Source organism: Eucyclogobius newberryi, unplaced genomic scaffold (genome assembly GCF_026437365.1).
Source record: "Eucyclogobius newberryi isolate DKJ021-1_F unplaced genomic scaffold, fEucNew1.0.hap1 SCAF_3, whole genome shotgun sequence".
NCBI lineage: Eukaryota > Metazoa > Chordata > Actinopteri > Gobiiformes > Gobiidae > Eucyclogobius > Eucyclogobius newberryi.
Window position 1 is genome coordinate 6,878,004 of NW_027315945.1, and position 15,609 is coordinate 6,893,612.

The 15,609-nt window shown below is 42.3% G+C and overlaps 1 protein-coding gene and 1 long non-coding RNA gene across 2 annotated transcripts in view; both read left to right on the top strand.

Moving 5' to 3' along the window:
* LOC140373589 (uncharacterized) overlaps positions 1 to 15,609 on the top strand; it is a 528,683-nt gene that overhangs the window by 371,861 nt on the left and 141,213 nt on the right. The window lies entirely within an intron of this gene.
* agmo (alkylglycerol monooxygenase) overlaps positions 1 to 15,609 on the top strand; it is a 129,843-nt gene that overhangs the window by 1,317 nt on the left and 112,917 nt on the right. The window lies entirely within an intron of this gene.

Sequence of the window (15,609 nt, forward strand, 5' to 3'; positions counted from 1 at the left end):
AATGTAGCCTAAGCCTATTAATATTAGTTACTTTATTAAATAGGCTACTACATTAACTTTGTAAAATCATATTGTAAACAAATTAACCATCGAACCATTGCCATAATGATTAACAATTTGAAAGCATTTTATAAAATTTTTTGAAAGGAAAAAAGTCCTCAAAATGTAACAAAAAGCCCAACACGATTCTGATTTATTTCTTTCATTCATTAAAACATGTCTTTACCCTATTTTTAATCAGTGCACTTCCACTTTTATGTCCTTAAAGTACAGTAAAGGTAAGGTTATGCTTAGCTTATCTTTAAGCATAACCTGGATTGCCCTGGTAAAATAAATGATATGATATAATTATATAATTTTAATGTTTTGAGTAGCCTATTCAAATGGCTATGAGTTGAGTTCAAATATTAAAGTGCGTCAGAAAACAGGAAATCACTTGTGATTTGTTCAAATTTTCTGGAGTACAACCCCCAAACCCCCTTTACATAAAGCTATAACTTTGTCTCATTTCAATTAACCAACATGTAAATGCTGATTTAATAAGTGCTTGCTCTGCAAAAGACCCTGAGTCACCTTTTCTCCCTAGGCTACCTCTAATTTCTTAATTTTGCTTTCAATTGAGTCTTTATTCTATTACAGTATGTTCCATGTTTGTGTGGGCCACAACCAAAATCTTGTTTAGGGCCACCAAATGCCTAGAACGGGCCCCATGGCAATGATTAAAGGCCTGTATTAGGGCCTTAGTTGATTAATTGGCCCATGGTCTCTTCAAGCTGTATCTTTTATTAGTCACGCATTTTTTATTGAATGAATTATGGACCACAGGCAGAAAGGACGGAGCATGGAGTTTTGTGCTTCTGTCTTTTGATTTATCAAGATGCTCTTTACATGTAGGCTACTTCTGTGTGTACATACATAACCGTGTTGTTTTTGTGCGAGGCTATGTAGTGCCCAATTTATTGATGCGAATAACAAATCTCTAGTCGACCAAGCATTTCATATGTAACTGTGCACAGAGCCCTGAGTTTTCACAAATGGTTTAAAGGTTACATATTATGCATTATTGGTAATGGTATTGGCTTTTTAACACACTCTTGAGTACCTTTAGTTTGGCATCCTGTTTTAGAACTTAAAAAATGCTGCTTTTTCCTGACCACAGGAGCAGTAAACTACAGTCTTACTCTGTGTTATTTATGTTCAAGAAATTAATATTTAAAAAAATATGAGGAATTCCATATGAGGAATGAAAAATATATAAATTTGATATATTATTATTGATACATCATCCATCCCTACTTCACTTATCTACCTTATTAAACTTATTCAGGAAGCCACCATTATCTGTGGCTCTTTTTGCAGTGGTATCATACATTTTGACAGAAAATTCAATACTGACACAAAGTTACAAACCTACTATTTTGTAATATTTTACCAGGGGCTCGATGTTTTTTCCCCCCATGTTTGTGTTATCCACTAAATATTGAACACCCAAAGTCTGCTTGCCCATCCATAAACGTCACTGCACGCTACTGCTAAATCTACATATTTCTTTTGTTGCTAAATCACGAAAGCCCTGTATCAGATCAATGGGAGATGATTGACATTTTGCTATTTCATAAAGGAGAAAGCACCTTCTCTTGGAATTTGATCTATTGATTTGCCATGCTCCTTTCTGAACCTCTGCCTCATGAGTGTTCCCCAGAGATCTGATTGTGCTGTTGAATACAGTCTTTATTTTATGTGGTTAGACTGTAATTACCTGCACAAGCCTTTCCCATCAGTTTGAAAAAGATTTATATCCATAACTATATTCTATGAAAGTAATGTATTATATTTGAACTTAAAGGTGGTATGGACGATTTTTTTCAGCAAATTTTTTATCATATTTCCTCGTGGCGTGGATAAATCATTAGTCCTGCCACGTATCAATCATAAAACGCACCTACCGCTCACCTGCAGCCGCGTCAGGCTCGTTTCCGCGTGCCTAAGCGCATGGATCTATCATAATATAGTTCCCTCAGTGTACGGGGCAAAATGAAGACGGAGAAAGACAGTTCGAGCTGACGCAGAAGTGGACAGAAATCTACAGGAGACGAGAGATGCGATGCGCTCCGTTGCGCTAATAAACAAACGCACGTGTGTGTTGTATCGGTCCGCACGGGGGAGTGGCATGTGCACTTCCGCCTGCGTTCTCAAATCGCCGAAAAATCGTCCATTGCGCCTTTAAGTCCAAACCATATTTAATTATTTGCTTTAATTGATTGCTTGCTTATTAAATTCACAGGTCATGTGTTCACTGGTTTGGTCATGCTTTAGACCTGGTTTAATTCTGGTTTAGTCCTGGATTAGTCCTATTTCAGTACCCGATTAGCATTTTTTTCAGAGCAATGATGGTAAAGCCTTTTTTTTTTTTTCTTCTCAAAAATCTAATATATTCTCATTATTGAAATAGATATCGTGGATTTTTATGAGACCACAAACTGTGTAAAAGCTGATGAAGGTGATCCAGCCAGAGGCCACAGCTATTTAGTTGGAGAGCGATGGACAAAGTGAATCCTCAAACATTGTGTTAGATTTTGGATACTACGTCCTTGGGCCAGATTCCTCACCCCGTGACTGTGACTGATGGATGCAGAGGTCATGAAATCATGTGATCTTTTAAAATTCCTTCTTCAAACTGGTAGTGTCTCATGATGTCTCTTGAAGTTAGCCTACTTAGCACTTCAAAAGTTAGAGTTAAAAGAGAAAACAAGTTGAAGTCAAGTTTATTTTTGCATGCACCCCAGGAAAACTAGACTGGCCTAGTCCAATTCAAACAGATTTTTCATAATGCATGTAAACCCCGGAGCTACGATTGAGGCGTCTTGATTCGAATAACACATGTGGAAAAGTGTGTGTGTCGTGATCTTCCAATCAGTCAGATCACACAAGGAGCAGACGAGGAGAGGCATTTAAATGCACAAGAAACAGACAGGAAAATAGCAGACATGTTATATGTTTGGACTTGGACTCACTCGTTTTACATCAGCAAACTACAGTCTCTCCACCGCGGACAAACAGGGATTTTGTTTTTTGTCCGTTGCGTTAGAATTAAAGTACAAACTATGGTAGCGTCACTATGGTTTTTGTGCTGCAGAAAGTAAGAAGTTGTGAGTGACACAGTCCCTCATGGCTGTTGCTTATCTGTCAAAAGTGTGGTTATGTGTATGATAGAAGTTGTCATTATAGCTCCATATATTAATGCTACAAAGTTGTCTTGCTAATGCTAAACCCCTTGACGTCCCTGTACCTCCCTCAGCCTTCTTTCACACTTACCCAGTTCTTTGACCTGGGACAAAAGTGGTCCTTTTAACTCTTCGGGGTCTGGAGCTTTTTTGGCTGTTGTTGGGTATCTTCTTTTTCAGCACAACCTCACCTATATGATCAGTTAGTTAGTTTTTCACTTTGACATACTATTTCAACATACTGGACCTAAGCACACACAGAAAACACAAAGTCCGTCTAGAAAAATTATGTTTTTTTAATTGTAAAACCCTCAAACATGCTCAACCAAGCGTTTTAAAAGGTTCAAACTGAACCACAAGGTGCAAATATGTACATATACAAGTATTCTTGTGACATATACAAGCAATAAACAACTATTTACAATAAAAAGTAGGTAAATCCACAGGCGTTTTTCTATCATAACCCTATTTGTGCTACAGTTTCTGTCCAAAATGACACAGAGAGCCACACCACAGGCCTTGCACTTCCATGTGAGTGAGGTTCAGAAGGAACTCTAAATCAGGACTAAACCAGATCTAAACCAGGACTAACCCAGGTCTAAACCAGGACTAACCCAGGTCTAAACCAGGACTAAACCAGGTCTAAACCAGGACTAAACCAGGTCTAAACCAGGTCTAAACCAGGACTAAACCAGGTCTAAACCAAACCAGGTCTAACCCAGGTCTAAACCAGGACTAAACCAGGTCTAAACCAGGACTAAACCAGGACTAAACCAGGTCTAAACTAGGACTTAAACCAGGACTAAACCAGGTCTAAACCAGGACTAAACCAGGTCTAACCCAGGACTAAACCAGGACTAACCCAGGACTAAACCAGGACTAAACCAGGTCTAAACCAGGACTAAACCAGGTCTAACCCAGGTCTAAACCAGGACTAAACCAGGTCTAAACCAGGACTAACCCAGGTCTAAACCAGGACTAAACCAGGTCTAACCCAGGTCTAAACCAGGACTAAACCAGGTCTAAACCAGGACTAAACCAGGTCTAAACCAGGTCTAAACCAGGACTAAATCAGGTCTAAATCAGGACTAAAGCAGGTCTAAACCAGGACTAAACCAGGTCTAAACCAGGACTAAACCAGGTCTAAACCAGGACTAAACCAGGTCTAAACCAGGTCTAAACCAGGTTTAAACCAGGTCTAAACTTGATCAACATGAAGTGTGCCAATAAAATACCGTATTTTGCGCACAAAAAGGCGCACCGGATTATTAAGCGCACCATCAGCCATTTGTGTACCATGTGTACTGGTCCATACATAAATCGCACCGGACGATAAAGCGCAAAAGATAAACAAAACAGACGGATAAGTCAGTCAGTTGAGCTTTACTAAACGCGTTCAACTCATCCAGATCAACATTGTTCAACATCAAAACACACTCTGCTATCGCTAACAGACACGTTAGTATATCCAAATCAATTCTCAGTCAAGATCACTTGTAAACACGTAAAATACAAACACAGAACACACTCTGCTACCGCTAAAAGACACGTTAGCGTATTCACAACAACTCCCAGCCTCGTTCAGTTGCAACACGTAAAATACATCACAATACACTCACTTTTTCAGTTCATTCCTCGTCCTCAAATCCTTCACATGCCGCCCTGTACATCCTGCATAGCTATGACCAGACGTCCTGATTTACCTGGGACAGCCCCGATTGTTTACGTCCTGTGTCCCGGTGCATTAGTCCTGGTTTCGCACAGACTTCGTCCCATGTGTCCCAGTTTAATGTCTGCTGGGGCGCATAATGGTAAAAACAGCGAAAGCGCCGATAGTGCTCCGTGCTAAAATCTCTTTGGTCAGTGTGATGCCGCATCTCGGATCCACGCGGCAGTTCAGTGATGATTCCGGCCTTCCGGCCTCTGACCACAGTTGACTGATAATTTAGCCCTTAAGCGCATTTCTTGCGATAATATAACAGATCCAATGGTCTCTTGGCAGGAGCCATCTTGAGCCAAGATTCTTGGGGTCATTTATTTACCGGTAGGTGTCTGCGTTGTGCCTGACTGAAAATGTTGTTTACGTTTTGACAAAGTTTCGCGTGCGCCGCGTGTAGCAGAAGACTACTGTTCCCAGAATGCTTTGCACACATGTTGTTGGGACTTCCGGTTCCGGAGTACTGTAAAGCTAGACGTGCATCGGCGTCTCGTGTCCCAAATCTTCTTTATACACCGTGTACCACACAAAATATCTTCGCGGTCAGTAAGCACAACCAGAAATAAACCATATATTAAGCGCACCGGACTATTAAGCGCACGGACGGCTTTTGAGGAGGTTAAAGAGTTTTACGTGGGAAAATACAGTACTTGAAATACTAAAACTCTCCAAAATTACTCAAATACAGCACTGATTCCTCTCGTTCATTCTTTCTCTTTGATTATTTGTCACGTGACTGAATGTTTAAATACTTGTTTGCATCATGAACATCCGGGTTAGCACAAGCTAACGTTTTTTTCACTTCCTTTTTATCACAAAAGACGACAAAGTTATTATAATAAATGCAACGCGCGCATAAAAGAGCGCATGTTTTTACACACTTTTTTAATGGAATTGAAATGATCATAACTTTGGTTTTATTTGGTGGATTTGCATGAAACAATCACTCAGGCGTAGCTTCGGGTCTCCACTTCCGCATGACGTCGACGGTAGCCGACCATGTTTGCACACGCGGAGGGTTAATAGATGTAGTGAATGTCTCTCAGCTTGAGGTTCCGTGCTGCATATTTCAGACTGTCAGATACACAGCAGAGGAGGGGAAATGGTCTGTTCCATGGAGGAGCGCTGGGTGTGCCTCCAGATGTGGGACGGACCATCGCGTGTGATCACTGCTCTTTGGAGGTGCTTACAATTCAGGCCCCTACACTTTTACCCGTGCAGGAGACAGGAGTAGACCCCGAGCCTCCACATGTGACCCCAATGCTGAACAATTTGGGAAGAAAAGTAATTGCGATGTTTGAGATATCGCCATTGTGATTCTATTTGCCTTTAAACCTTTCTATGTAACTTTTGAGGGCAGACTGAGTAGCATTTTTGTAGAGGTCTAAACTCCCAGGAACGTGTGTGTTGTATCAGTCCGCACGGGGGAGTGCGCATGCGCACTTCCGCCTGCGTTCTCAAACTGCTGAAAAATCGTCCATTGCGCCTTTAAAATCATTAAAAGTCATAAAATGATTTAATTAAAAAAGTCTCTGTATTTTGTTCCACAGGGAGGGAGCAAAATTGTTGAAAGCCTTTTTTCCTGTCTCTGTATTGACACGATGGGATTGTAAGATAAAAATGTCCTCAGACCTCAAAAAGTCCCGTTTCAAGAATCAAGGACAGTGTCTTTAATGTGTATTTAAGTGAAATTAAGTTGGTCAATCCATTGCAGATAAACAATAACTTCAGCAAACATGAACATTTTTTTTGGATATTTGGTGTCATACTTATAGACAGAGAAAGAGAGGGAGACTTCATACTTTAGACCTAAAATGAGAATATGGGAGGTTCTCATGTTTTTCAAATTTTGATTGTTCGTAAATATTTTCTTAGTTTTACATTAGTCAAGTTGCAGACTGTGCATTAGATGAGTTCTAAACCAGAATCGCTCTGTCTTGGCATCAATAAGCAACATTCCATCCAGTGCAGGGACACTTTACACACAATGGACAATTTTTTGAACAGTTTAAAAGAAAATTTAACAAAATAAAGGTGTTATCAGGTAAATATAATCATGTGTAATGTGTTAGAAATATTTGTAGTCTTGTTTATGCAGCTTGGGTCAGAAATATGGTTACTTTCTTTGCTACGCTTCTTTTTTAATCAATTGGCTGTGAATGTCTTTAGTTGATCAAATATTTCTTTAGTTTACAGCCCTAATACTTTACTTTGTTTTTTGAAAGACCAAATTAAATCAAATTGAAAATCGAGATCGATCAATATGAGCAAAGCAATGTAGATTATCTTTTTTCCCTAATGCCCAGCCCTAATCCCAATCCTGAGATTTTTGAACAGACAAAAGAATATATAATACAGGACAAATCTGTTTTTTTTGACAGCGCTCTCCACAGAGCCATGTGGAGCTGGAGTCCCACTCGCGACTACCTGCACTCACCCTGGGCCTCAATAATTAGTTCCATGTTTGTTGCTATTATGAAGTCATTAAGATCAGGTATAGTTCACTGAGTTTTTCCATCAGAATCAGAACTAACGTTGTATGAGGCGCACAGATGCTCTTCTGTGCTGCTGTCATGTGCTCAGATGTTGTGGTTGTTTTTCTTAACACTGTTTTGGTCTTGTGAACATTTTTTTTACACTTTTACTAGATGACTGCAATATTCACATCTTTGTTAAGCGGGAATGCCATTAATTTCAATGGAAAATGAGAGAAAAGTCTTGCTGCTAAAATATTATATAAAGTAGGTTGATTTGAGGGTTAGGTTAGGTTAGGTTAGGTGCTTTAAGTGAAGTAGGCCAGGTCACTTTTTTAACCTCATATTGAACAATCTCATTTTGTCTTATTAAAAACAGAAATAGCTTCCAATATTCTTTTTCTTAACATAAACAATGCAATTCTGCCTTTTAACACAGTTCGTATTCCTTTTTTTCACCATTTGATAAACGAGAACTATCAAGGACCATTTACACCAAACTCACAAATAAGAAAATGTAACAACATTTTTAAATGTATTTAGTGTTTTGTATTTATTTTGGTTAAATTGCAAGTCCAGAATCATTACAGAGATATTGGCTATAACTTCAAAATGGGAATAGAGGTTATACATAATGGCATCACAACATTTAACATTTTAGCAGTTAGTATCAATGGTGAGTAATGGAATTTTCTTCTGATAAACAAAACACACAACTAAAACCCTGCTAAATATTTAGTTTGTACCTGACATCATATCAAAATAAACAGTAGAAAACCAGATAAACAACAGGAACACTGCAGCTATGGTCACATTTTGGGACTTTGGATCACACACAGTTGAATTGATTACATGTCTCTCCTTAAATAGGATGTCTGTGTGTTGAGGAAATCAAATTGTTGTGGGACGAGTTGAAGTGTCCTTTATCTCCCCTGCCGTTAGCAAACAAGCTAGCTAAACTCTGCACAGTTGGAGAACCAACAGAAACAACTTCAGTTTCCATTTTACAGAATAAAATTAACTAGAAAATCTGCAATGGCTGAAGCCATTGCTGGAGTGTCTGCGTCTCCCCCTCTCCCTCCCTCCCTCCCACTCCCTCTCTCTCCCTCTCTCCCCCTCCCCCTCCCCCTCTCTATCTCTCTCTCTCTCTCTCTCTCTCTCTCTCTCGCTCGACTGGCTCCGTCACAAATTTCTAAAGAATAAAGCCTAAAGAATTCCGCAGACACTCATAATGCCCAAATTCATTTAAATTGGGAAAACGTACTAATACCTTTGAAAATTCTGCAAAAAGTCAAAATGTCAAAAGTAATAGCACACGTACTACGAAAACGATCACAATGAGGTATAACATGTTGAAATCGGTTGAAGCGTTAAGGAGTTGAAACTGGCTAAATGAAAATCATAGAAAATATAATAATAAAAAAAATTCACAATACAAGAACATATAGTGCCTGCGTGACATCACGCAGACACTCAATGAGCAAAACAATAGTTCCACGGACAAGGCTGAAGGGAAAAAAAGAGATGAAAAGCATATTATGCCAGTTATAATCATAATTCTGCCACTTGAGGGTCAATTTTCACATTCAAAAATAGATTGTCAGAGCACAACACATGCCAAATCAACTGTCTGTCAGTCAATATTTCCCAACAGCAGCTTAACTCCTTATATTTACCCAAAAATCGAGAGGACAGACAGAGATTTTAAATTTATTTGTCTGTGCACCGCTTGCTATCCCTTACAGTTAGAGGAAATCAAGACAAAACCACACAGTGTCAGAACTACATTTTATTTGTACTCCAATAGGTTCAGAAATGGCATACAGTTTAATTAGGGCTCATTTTAGTCAGGCATTTTAGGTGAAATAAGCCGGTATGATATTAGTACAATTCTTCAGTTATCCTATGCAATTGGCAAGAAAACCTGCCACTCTTCATAGATACAGGATATATATATCTACAAGTAAATATTTGAATACCCTGCGATTGTGCAAGTTCTACCACTTAGAAATTATGGAGGGGTCTGAAATGTTCTTCATAGGTGCAGTTCCACTGTGAGGAACAGAATCTTAAAAAATATTGATTTGTATGTTATTGCTCCAAATATGTGCTTACCTGTTACCATCCACCTATTTCGCCCTGTGCACAATGGTTGGACATACCCAAATGGCATTGCTTATTAAAAGAGGATCTTACAGCCCACATGCAAGTGTGATGCATCATTAGAAAGCTTAGACCTTCTAGTTTCTAGAAGGTCTCGCCTGAATATTGTCAATTTGTAATGGTCCTAAGCATGACATACTTCATTGTGTGCTTATGCTGTTCACTGTACATGTTTATCTTGTTGACAACAACTGTGTAAAGTTTCAGATCTCTAGGAACAGGCATTTGGTGCTGTTGACCTTTTTGTATCAAAAAGTATATTCGGAACAAGTGATCCAAATATGTGCCAACTGTGCCAAACTGTTTTATTACAATTTTAGCTCCTCTATGATCATAAAACATACATTTTGATGTTTTGTAGGCCACTAATACCTATTATAACTGCTAAAAACAATGTATGTGAAAATGTGTAAATACGAGTTTACCCATGAATTTCCCATATAGAGGTGAAAAAAATAAATAATAAGGCTGAGCAAAATAATATGTCTGTTTGCCGTAACCCGACCGACCCACTATGAAACTAGCCGACTGAAAAATAAATATCAGCATTTTGTTGAAAAAACATCAAAATCTTTTATTTTTCAATTGTTTCGCCAACTCACCGACCGGTCTTTCCTGAACCACCGTGTCAAATATTTTTATCATGCTTGTTAACTTGACTTTCATCTCAAAGAACTGAAAACGCACCGCGTAACACATGTGCTTCTTCATTTTCAGTCCTTCACGTGCATCTGTTACAAAACAAAACGCGCGTAAGAGACGTCATATTGCCTTAAACAAGTTGATATACCCTTGTCGGCGCCACTGACATGTCCAGAGTAATGCCAGGCTCTGTCAGGGCCCCTGAGTCCCCCCCGCATTCTAAAGCTATTCTTATTGGCTAGAATAATATGTCAATCAAAGTCTGCTAAGTCACACGCTAACGTTAGCTATGTTGCTAAAAACAAGTTAGCGTCGTGCATCGGAAGCGGCGCATTTTTTTCCTCCGGAGGCTGTAGAGAACAAACCCGTGGATGGTCTCATTCTGTAGGTAACAGTCTGAAGAAAAGATCGATGCCAAACGCCATCTTATAAGTCAAACAGGTCATTTGTTATGGACGGAGAAATGCGCCGGACGAGCCTTAATCCTGAATATCGTCACAGAAGAAAACTTTGTTTACTTTACAATATCTCGAAATCGGATAACTTCAGGAAAAATAGTGGATATTGTTTTTCAATGGTTCCTTATGGACAGACTGAGTACAAGGATGTACAGAATTAAAGCCGTTTCGTCCATCATAAACAGCAAACAGGTAGGACATGCGTTTGTAAAAGTTGAGACTTTCTCACAAACTATTGGCAATTGCTTCTTGGGGCATATTATTCAATGTAAATCAATGACATATTCGTTTTGTTGAGAAAATATGCTTTAAAATGATGTATGGCTTGCTGGTATTGACCACGGAAATAAAAGTGATGTAAGAGAATATTTGAGATATGGAAAATGCTCGCCGGCGTGCAGGTGAATGGTAACCACCTGCCAATTAACAGAAATTCTGTCTGTCAAAGATCTTTTAGCCTGCCTTTAAAAAGTCCACCTCTACTCCACTTATTGTTACTGTTTGAGGTTGTTAGCTGCATTAAGACACATGACCACCCCACAATCACCACTACCGTGGGCAAGGCCAAAGAGCTGCCAAAAGACACCAGAGGCCAAATTGTAGTCCTCCACAAGGCTCGAAAGGGCTACGGGTAATTGGCAACCAGCTTGGTGAAAAAAGATCAACTGTTGGAGCAATTGTTTGAAAATGGAAGAGGCTAAAGATGACTGTCAGTCTCCATGCAATATCTCACCTTGTGGGATCTCAATGATGATAAAAAAGGTGAGCAATCAGCCCAGAACTACGGGAGGAGCTGGTCAATGAGAGAGCTAGGACCAGTTTTAAAGGTAATACACTACGCTGTCATGGTTTAAAAACACTCATCGTGTTTGAAGAAAGAAGGATGAGTACCATCCCAAGAACACAATCCCTACTGCAAAGCATGGGGCTGGAAACATCTTTGGGGGTGCTTTTCTGTACAGGGGACAGGACGACTGCACTGTATTAAGGAGAGAATGAATGGGGCCGTTTATTGCGAGATTTTGGGCAACAACCTCCTTCCCTCAGTCAGAGCATTGAAGATGGGTCGTGGCTAGGTCTTCCAACATGACAATGACAGCCAGGATAATCAAGGAGTGGCTCCGTAAGAAGCATATCACGGCTCTGGAGTGGCCTAGCCAGTCTCAAGACCTAAATCCAATAGAAAATCTTTGGAGGGAGCTGAAATTATGTGTTGCTCAGCGACAGCCCCGAAACCTGACAGATCTAGAGAAGACCTGCCTGGAGGAGTGGGCCGAAATCCCTGCTGCAGTGTGTGCAAACCTGGTCAAACCTGTAATTGTACCAAATATTAACACTATTTGCAGCAATTACATACAAATTAATTATCTTTTATATATTTTTTAGTCTCTCACAGTGGAAATGCACAAACGATGAAGATTTCAGACCCTTCCATAATTTCTAAATTAACCCTGCACAATCGCAGGGTGTTCAAATACTTACTTTCCTCACTGTATGTCTTTGAGATGTATTGCCACTCTCATGGTCAGTAGTAACCATTCTGTTTCATTCAGCTTAACTGGTTCAACTTTTATTGCCAGCTACAGAAAAAGGTAAATATTGTGCCTGCCTACATGATGTGGTTTTAGGCCCTAGAGACGAGGCTCATAGTGAAACAAACAATAAAGGATCACAAAACATGAAAAGCCTGTGTTATTCCAAAACAAATAGTGTCCTCCGCAGCGGACTCACAGTGCTTCCTTTCAATTTGCTGAGCTGGTATTTTTCTGTATGTTTGATGGTGAGTTTATGAAATGAGATACATTGGGGGGTTAGAAATCTCTTATGAGCAATGATTGGTTAAGTTAAATGTAATAACGGACAGAGCTACAAATTTAAGGTGTACTATATATGCAACTGTTCTGGAGGGTCCACCATCCTCTTGACTCCATGGATATGTTATGGCTTTGCCAGGAATGTTCCAATGTTGGAGACAAGTGCCATGTTCCATGCCTAGTTACAATTTATATTTGTGGGGCAAAACACATAACAAATATTGTATTTGAGTATATTTTTAGTCCTTTATCTGTATCTTAAGTATCAAAATATAGTACTAGGTAGTAGCCTAGGTTAAGGACAGAGGATTGGGAAGATGCCTTTGAGAGGGGTCTGATGACCCACAACTAGGGATGAAACAAAGACCTCTAACAATCATTACTTTCTGACATCATGTTCTGACTGTTGTGCCTTTTTAAGCTGGAGTTTGTGAGATTCATTCAGTCAGACCAGGGAGGGAGAGACAACTCTATTAGGGAAAGCATTTTAGCTTGTGCACGGCTAAAATAAAGACCCACATTTGAACAAGACAACTTGGTTCTATTCTGCCTTCTTTCTCTGGCACCGTTTATAGTATATTTTCCACAACAGTATTTAAATTTGACAAAATATATTTCCACGCTTGCATTAAACATCTGACCACTGGAAGTGGAGCATAAAAAACATAATTAACAAACATGTCTTTTTGAACAACCAACAACAATCTATGGATTTTTTGAGCCGCATCAATATCCGATATTTGGCTTGCCCCTGAGGCTTATATTTGCCAGTGGTGTGGGCTTGCTGATAGCCCCTCAGCTCAGCCGCCACGTGTTGGAGTTTACCCCGGTGAACGAGAGGGTCGCGTCCCTCCGCCTTCGGGTGGGGGACAGGTCTCTCACTGTTGTGGCGGCCTATGGGCCAAACAGCAGTGCAGAGTACCCGGCCTTTTTGGAGTCCTTGGGAGGGGTACTGGACAGTGCACCGACCGGGGACTCCGTTGTTCTACTGGGGGACTTCAACGCCCACGTGGGCAATGACAGTGACACCTGGAGAGGGGTGATCGGGAAGAACGGCTTCCCCGAACTGAACCCGAGCGGTGTTCAGTTATTGGACTTCTGTGCTAGCCACGGATTGTCCATAACGAACACCATGTTCAAGCACAAGGGTGTCCATCAGTGCACATGGCACCAGGACACCCTAGGCCGGAGGTCAATGATCGACTTTGTTGTCGTGTCATCAGACCTCCGGCCGCGTGTCTTGGACACTCGGGTGAAGAGAGGGGCAGAGTTGTCAACCGATCACCACCTGGTGGTGAGTTGGATCCGCTGGCGGAGGAGGAAGCCGGACAGACTTGGCGGACCCAAGCGCATTGTGAGGGTCTGTTGGGAACGTCTAGTGGAGCCCTCTGTCAGTAGGGTATTCAACTCGCACCTCCGGGAGAGCTTCTCCCATGTCCCGGGGGAGGTTGGGGACATTGAGTCCGAGTGGACCATGTTCTCCGCCTCCATTGTTGATGCGGCTGCTCGGAGTTGTGGTCGCAAGGTCTCCGGTGCCTGTCGTGGCGGCAACCCCCGAACCCGGTGGTGGACACCGGAAGTAAGGGATGCCGTCAGACTGAAGAAGGAGGCCTATCAGGCCACTCTGGCTTGTAGGTCTCCGGAGGTCATCGACGGGTATCGGCAGGCCAAGCGAGCCGCGGCTCGTGCTGTCGCAGAGGCAAAAACCCGGGCCTGGGAGGAGTTCGGGGAGGCCATGGAGGAGGACTATCGGTCGGCACCAAAGAAATTCTGGCAAACCGTCCGGCGCCTCAGGAGGGGGAAGCAGTGTCTCACCAACACCGTTTACGGTGCAGGTGGAGGCCTGCTGACCTCAACTGGGGATGTCGTCGGACGGTGGAAGGAATACTTTGAGGATCTCCTTAATCCCTCAGTCACGTCTTCCGAAGAGGAAGTAGAGACCGGGGACTCGGAGGCTGGCTCATCCATCACCCAAGCTGAAGTCACTGAGGTTGTTCGCAAACTCCTCGGTGGCAGGGCTCCGGGGGTGGATGAGATCCGCCCTGAGTACCTAAAGTATCTGGATGTTGTAGGACTGTCTTGGTTGACACGTCTCTGCAACATCGCGTGGCGTTCGGGGACCGTGCCTCTGGACTGGCAGACCGGGGTGGTGGTCGCTCTGTTCAAGAAGGGGGACCGGAGGGTGTGTTCCAACTACAGAGGGATCACACTCCTCAGCCTCCCGGGTAAGGTCTATTCCAAGGTACTGGAGAGGAGAATCCGACCGATAGTCGAACCTCGGATTCAGGAGGAGCAGAGTGGTTTTCGTCCCGGTCGTGGAACACTGGACCAGCTCTATACCCTCCATCGGGTGCTCGAGGGCTCATGGGAGTTTGCCCAACCAGTCCACATGTGCTTTGTGGATCTGGAGAAGGCTTTCGACCGTGTCCCTCGGGGTGTCCTTTGGGGGGTGCGCCGGGAGTACGGGGTCCGGAGCCCTTTGCTCAGGGCTGTCCGGTCCCTGTATGACCGGAGCAGGAGCTGTGTTCGCATTGCCGGCAGTAAGTCAGACCTGTTCCCAGTGCATGTTGGACTCCGCCAGGGCTGCCCTTTGTCACCGGTTCTGTTCATAATTTTTATGGACAGAATTTCTAGGCGCAGTCAGGGGTCGGAGGGTGTCCGGTTTGGGGACCACAGGATCTCATCTCTGCTGTTTGCAGACAATGTTGTCCTGATGGCTCCATCAAACCCGGACCTGCAACATGCACTGGGACGGTTTGCAGCCGAGTGTGAAGCGGCTGGGATGAGAATCAGCACCTCCAAATCCGAGGCCATGGTTCTCGACCGGACAAAGGTGGCTTGCCCTCTCCAGGTGGGTGGGGTGTCCTTGCCCCAAGTGGAGGAGTTCAAGTATCTCGGGGTCTTGTTCACGAGTGAGGGAAGGATGGAGCGTGAGATCGACAGGCGGATCGGTGCAGCGGCTGCAGTGATGCAGTCGCTGCATCGGACCGTTGTGGTGAAGAGGGAGCTGAGCCGAAAGGCAAAGCTCTCTATTTACTGGTCGGTCTACGTTCCTACCCTCACCTATGGTCATGAGCTTTGGGTAGTGACCGAAAGAACAAGATCGCGGATACAAGC